Source organism: Amblyraja radiata, chromosome 1 (genome assembly GCF_010909765.2).
Source record: "Amblyraja radiata isolate CabotCenter1 chromosome 1, sAmbRad1.1.pri, whole genome shotgun sequence".
In the NCBI taxonomy this organism is placed as follows: Eukaryota; Metazoa; Chordata; class Chondrichthyes; order Rajiformes; family Rajidae; genus Amblyraja; species Amblyraja radiata.
The window spans coordinates 43,981,317-43,987,562 of NC_045956.1; the positions used below are offsets into that span (position 1 = coordinate 43,981,317).

The 6,246-nt window shown below is 43.2% G+C and overlaps 1 pseudogene; it reads left to right on the top strand.

The window, feature by feature from the left end:
• The first annotated feature begins 2,795 nt into the window (after positions 1–2,795).
• Positions 2,796–2,974, top strand: LOC116983395 (annotated as a pseudogene).
• Positions 2,975–6,246: the final 3,272 nt, after the last annotated feature.

A 6,246-nucleotide genomic window follows, 5' to 3' on the forward strand; every position in this document is an offset into this window, starting at 1 on the left:
GAAGAGTGAAGATAACAACCAAACCTATGATAAACTTTTTTTCACACAGAGAGTGGTGAATCTGTGGAATTCTCTGCCACAGAAGGTAGTTGAGGCCAGTTAATTGGCTATATTTAAGAGGGAGTTAGATGTGGCCCTTGTGGCTAAAGAGATCAGGGGGTATGGAAAGAAGGCAGGTACAGGATACTGAGTTGGATGATCAGCCATGCCCATATTGAATGGCAGTGCAGGCTCGAAGGGCTGAATGGCCTACTCCTGCACCTATTTTTTATGTTTCTATGTTTCTATTTTTCTATGATTTAATCCTGCAGATTGAATGAGTGGTGATATAGTCAGGGTGCCGGCAGGGTGTTGCATCTGGAAATGATTTTTAAAAACGGACTTTCTCCAGGTTATAGCATTGCCACACAATCCAATTCTTAGCTAATTTTCCTTATGTTGATAGATGGTTGTCAAATAACTTAAACAGGGGACCTTGTTCCAGAGTTTTAAAGTTGGTACATTTCAGAAGCTAAGCTTAAAGAACTACCCAAGGTTATTCCTAATGGCAGGTTACATGTATGAATCTTCCCAATTTTACTTCGGAGTCACGTGAGTGACTACGTGAAGAGCCCGCTCAGCACGCATGCGCGCCATTGCGTTCATGCAGGCAACAGCGACGCAGCGGGAGACAGGCGCTCCCGCTACAAGCCTGAAAGAAAGGTCCGTTAGGTAAGTACTTACCTTCAGTTTAAACCAGCGACTTTGCATTTGTTTTTGTTCCTGGGGGAGCAAAGCCGCAGAGGGAAGCGGCCCCTGTTCGACCCCAGGGAAGGAGCCGACAGTGGAGAGGGGAGACGCGGCAACGGGACCGCACACGCTGCGGTCCACAGACACGGGTGCTGCGCTGATGCCCAGTCCGCTAAACAGCTGTCTGACCAACAGCAGCGGACTGGAGGGAAATTTAAAAACCGGCCGGCACTCCTGCAGACTCCCGACAAGGAGACTCGCCGCCGGAGAACCGCAGAAATGCCGCCCAAAAACGGCAGACAGCCTCTAACAGCAGGGTCAGGACCAACCTCAGGCTGGAGACAGACACAGAAGATTGAATCAACACTTCAAACAAGAAACAAGAGTGTCTGTTTCTCCAAGCCAGAGGAAGGTCATGGAGCTAAAAACTCCAGCGAGACTGCCTCAGGAGCAGGGGCAAGTCCGCCAATAGAGCTAAATCTCCCACTCCAGTGCCTAACAGCATTGGCCATCTCCCTTGTCGAGGGATTGATGGGGACCAGACTGGACTGGTCAAGAAGAGGGGTCACTGGCTGAAGTTTATCGGGAGTATGCTTGAGGTACAGGATCAGGAAGAGCTGCTGGGTGTGGCCGCTATGTGGCTCCACCACTAGCGAGATGGCCTTTCAGTCTCAACTGATGGCCAGCTTACTACCTGTTCTTTTCAAAAAACCTCTCCAAGACAGGTAGTCATGAGGTGTTGGATTCATCACGCCTCCCCTAAATTGCATTTACTCAAAGTGCCCACCGTTATTGGGGGGTACATTGAGCATAGCTTTAAAACCCAAATATCTTTAAATGCGTTTGATATCCCTGACGTCGGTTATCATTTTGCATGCTCATTTCAGAGGGACAGGGTAGTATGGCAAAACACCTGACCCTACTGCTTGCAGTGCTCCGCAACTTCTTAGGAAGTTATAAAACCTTCCCTCAACTTAAAAAATTACAGGACTGTGAGAATGCCGACCTCTCAACCACAGATCCTGCTAGCTGGCTAAGTTATCAAACCAAGCCTAAAAAACTGGAGAAGTATCCAAAATTCGGCATCTAGAGGGCAGGGTCTGGAATGAGCACCACACAAAACCAGCAGCAGTGCCTCTACGCATCCACCAGTAGGCGTCCACCTAATAGTACTGGTGTAAGCTCGGGGCCCGCATGCCAACCCCCGAGTTAGCCCTGTTTTTTCAGGCCAGGGTCCAGAGCGGGCCCCCTGGAAAAATGTGCCACCCCCAACAACACCATCCCTACGGACAAGGAACCGGAAGCCGAAGAGATGAACACACCACGGAACAACAGTGAAATAAGATAAGTATGGTTCCTGCCATCACACAAAAGATGAAGGATTTGTACTAACAAAGCATTCAAGGATAAAATTAAATTAGATCCCATCCTGCTTGGCCTTTTGGCTAAGATTAGTAGTAACTGCCTTATCAGTTTATAGCTGATATGTCCCTTCCCAGGTACAGCATGCACCCTAGGGGTCTACCTTCCCACTAATAAGAACATGAGGGACTTGCAACTGGGGGTAATAATTACTCAGGGGTCATATAGAAGCCTATATGAACCTTTGGTGCCAACTAACCAAGATGGTAATGTCGCCATCATTGATATCAAGGGGTCATAATAACCCAGTATGAACCTTTGGCTCTAAAAATCCCAACATGGTATATGTCGCACCGTCATTGACTTGCCATTTGAGTATCTCGCCAGACCACGCTTGGAATATTGAAACTGCCAACCTTTTCATTCCAAGCATACTTAATGGTAGACATCAACTTAAAAGATGCATACTATTCAGTACCCATTCAAAAAACTTGGAGATAACTTGGCAGTATTAATTATTGAATATGGCTATTACAGCCAAACTGGTTCCATATATTCTAACCAGCCCTGGCTATATTAAGGAACTGTGGCATGTTCAAATGATATTAACGACGACTAATCCATGGGTATAACTATCACAGCTTTAGCTATTATTCTTTTAGCCGAGCTTGTCATGTTATCCAGATAGATCTACGATTGAAACCATTGCTCTCAGCCTTGACTAAGATCAAGCGGAGTATCTGTTGTTGTTAGTTCTATTTTGACTTGTCCCTTATCAAGGAACCATATATCAATTGATTTGGAACAGGGAGATGGGGAGGGGCTTGCTCCGTCCACTCCACGCATCAACCAGTATTGCAGTACTTTGAAATATAAATCCTCTACTGTTGACTATCTGGTATCCAACACTCTACCCACTTATCTTTAACTTGGCATAGGAGAGTCAGTATGACACAACCTGTAACAATTAATGGTATCTACCTACCATTCAACAGTGGCAAGAGTATTGGGAGATAGTAACAGCTGTTCCAGCTACTTAACTTGAACCTTCCATTAAGGCTAGGTGCTAATGTTTAAACTACCCACACCCAAAACATGGTGGCATATGGACTATCTGGAGTCTCGTCATCACTATAGACACTAGGCGTAAAACCTAGTTTGGGAATTTTGAGTACGCTCTATTGGCAAAGCATATTATCCTGCAGTGCACCATTTTGCATGTTCGTTTATAATTAACAACATCACAGTAGTGACATACACAAACCATTTGGGCAGAATAAATCGATATCATGTGACATTTATTTAACAATTGGAAACTACAGGTCGTCAAAAATATACGACTATCAGCAAACTTACCTACTAGGTGAGCTAAATACTGTAAACAGACATATTAAACCCAAGTATTGCTGGAATTACAAAGCAATATGGAACACCCGATATCGATCTCACTGTATTAAATTGAATTCTCCACGTACCGATGTATGTCGCAAGAAACCAAATTTGAGGCAGGGGCAATGAATTCATTCCCACTGAATTAGGAAGCGTGAGGGGGGAATCTAATCTATGTATTTTCCCCTTTTTTCCTATCTCATCAGGTACTACGGCCTCATCAGTCGGGTACTACGCACATGCCACGATAAATTAAACTACTGGATTGCAGATTTGAAAAGACCATCACTGGGCCTGGATTGCAGAATTGGGAAGACCTCTGCTGGGCCTGGATTGTCAATAGCCTATCAACACAAGGATAGCATCCCATCGCATATCCACTAGGGAACATACTTGGCGAACCTCAAGGAGTGGGAAGATACCATTCAAATACAGGAACTGCATATTCAACTACAACAAACCTGTACTGGAGTTCTGGCAGGTCTTCACCACAATGAAGGATTCAGCCAGAAGTGCTCTGTCAGCCTACTTAACTCGGGCACCAGGGCCACAGGCCATAGGGCACCTCCCGCTGGTGATCAAATTTAGGAGAGGTTAATTCCCCAGACCCAGGTACACCCAAATCTGGGATGTCAGTATGGACCTGACGTACCTTAGGGGATGGTCACCAGCCAGGTCCCTCACCCTGGAACAGCCCACCCTGAAGGGACATGCTGATGGCCTTGTCTCAGCACAAAGAGTCCAGTTTCCTCCATCCACTACGATTGGACAATATGGTCCACTACACCATGTTACATTACCATTAGGGACTGGGCAAACAGAGCAGACCAGGAACATCAGGTCTAGTTATGGAATTCCGGGCATACCCACCTGAACCACGGTTATGTGTCATGACCCACTTATTGAACTACATCGACACAATAAGTAATCCTCGAGGGAGAGAAAAAGCCTTATGGGTCAGCCACAAGAAACGTTATGGTCGGGTGACGAGCCAAACTATCTCAAGTGGCTCAAGCAAGTACTGGGAGTTGCTGGAGTACATATTAACGTGTATAAATCTTACTCCACCAGGACAGCATCCACATCAGTGACTAAGAGGATGGACGTGCCAATGGACCACATCCTGGCTACAGCGGGGTGGTCTAGGGAGTATATACGTTCCAAACTTTTATAACAAACCACTGACAGAACCTGTATCGTTTGCAGAAAAAGAATCTGCAAAAAATATATAATTTAAGCCCGGAGGAGCATTTGGTCTTGTTGTTGTTAATAACACCATTATTGTTTTTACGAACAGATTCATGGTTGATTACGATAACATACTTCCTCCTTCGAAAGACTTCGGCAGCGAGTGAAGTATGAACTGTTACACGGTTTGAAATCACAGAGCTTTAAAATCTTCACGTAGTCACTCACGTGACTCCGAAGTAAAATAGTAAGATTAAATGAGAACTTACCAGTTTGAAGTTTGATCTGTATTTTATGAGGAGTTACGATGAGGGATTACGTGCCCTCCGCTCCCACCCTCAATAATATGGGTCAAACTGATAACTAAGGTCTCCTTTTCTTTACTATGTTTATTTCAATAACTGTGTCTGTCTGTGATTCAACACCGCTGCTTTGAAGTATGTCGCGCATGCGTGCTGAGCGGGCTCTTCACGTAATCCCTCATCGTAACTCCTCATAAAATACAGATCAAACTTCAAACTGGTATGTTCTCGTTTAATCTTACTATTTTGTTTTCCAATATCCAAAAGTAAAATGTGTATAATTGTACAAATCAGCATTATGAATCAACACTTAGACATTTCGACAGGCACATGGATACGAAACATTTAGAGGTAGATGGGCCAAATGCAGACAGGTGGAAATAGTGTAGATATGACATCATGGTCGGAAAGGCAAGTTGGGTCGAAGAGCCTGTTTCCATGCTGTGTGATTCCTTAATTCTATGATGCTATGACTCAATGACTTAAGGAAACTTTGTGCCCACACCTGTAATATACTTTTTGAGTCGTAATTGAAAGGTTTTGTGTTTTTTTACACAAAAAAAAACTTTTAATGTAAAACCTTCCTTTCACAAAAAAAAAAACCTCAGGTAAGCACCATTATTGTTGCACACCAGAATCTTTCAACAAAGGAATCCTTTTAGTTTTTAATTAAACTTATTCAATTTAAAAGTTGCATTCAATGGAATGGAACTATTGTAAATAAAGATAACTTAAATAAATACTAAACAAAAGACCTAAGAATTGATTTTTCTACTTACATTGGAATTCTAGATGTAATGTTGAGAACAATCACAATTGGAGGATTGACAATTTTGTTGTCTAACATTCATTGGAATATAGGTTTTGATCGATGGATTAAAGGATCAAATGGACTTAGGCTTCATACTTACTTTTAACCAAAATTCTGTTATCTTTCTGAATTTCTGAGCACATATCTGGACTGCAATCTAAAAAGGAATTGTCAAGTCAAATGTAAACTGAATCAATCCTGCTGTCTGAATCTGTTGGTAAAGATGTGTTAGTCTCCCTCAGGGAAAAGGCTATGCAACCATGTGTCAGACATAGGTATAATATTGGATTTCTATAGTGAAGTATTAAATTTAGTGTGCACAATAACTGATTTCATAAAGGTGTATCTAGCGCAAATTACAAAACAAAAAATTGTATCATTAATGTCAACTGTGATAACGATCACAGATCTAGTAATCTAGTCTGAAGAAGGGTTTCGGCCCGAAACGTCGCCTATTTCCTTCGC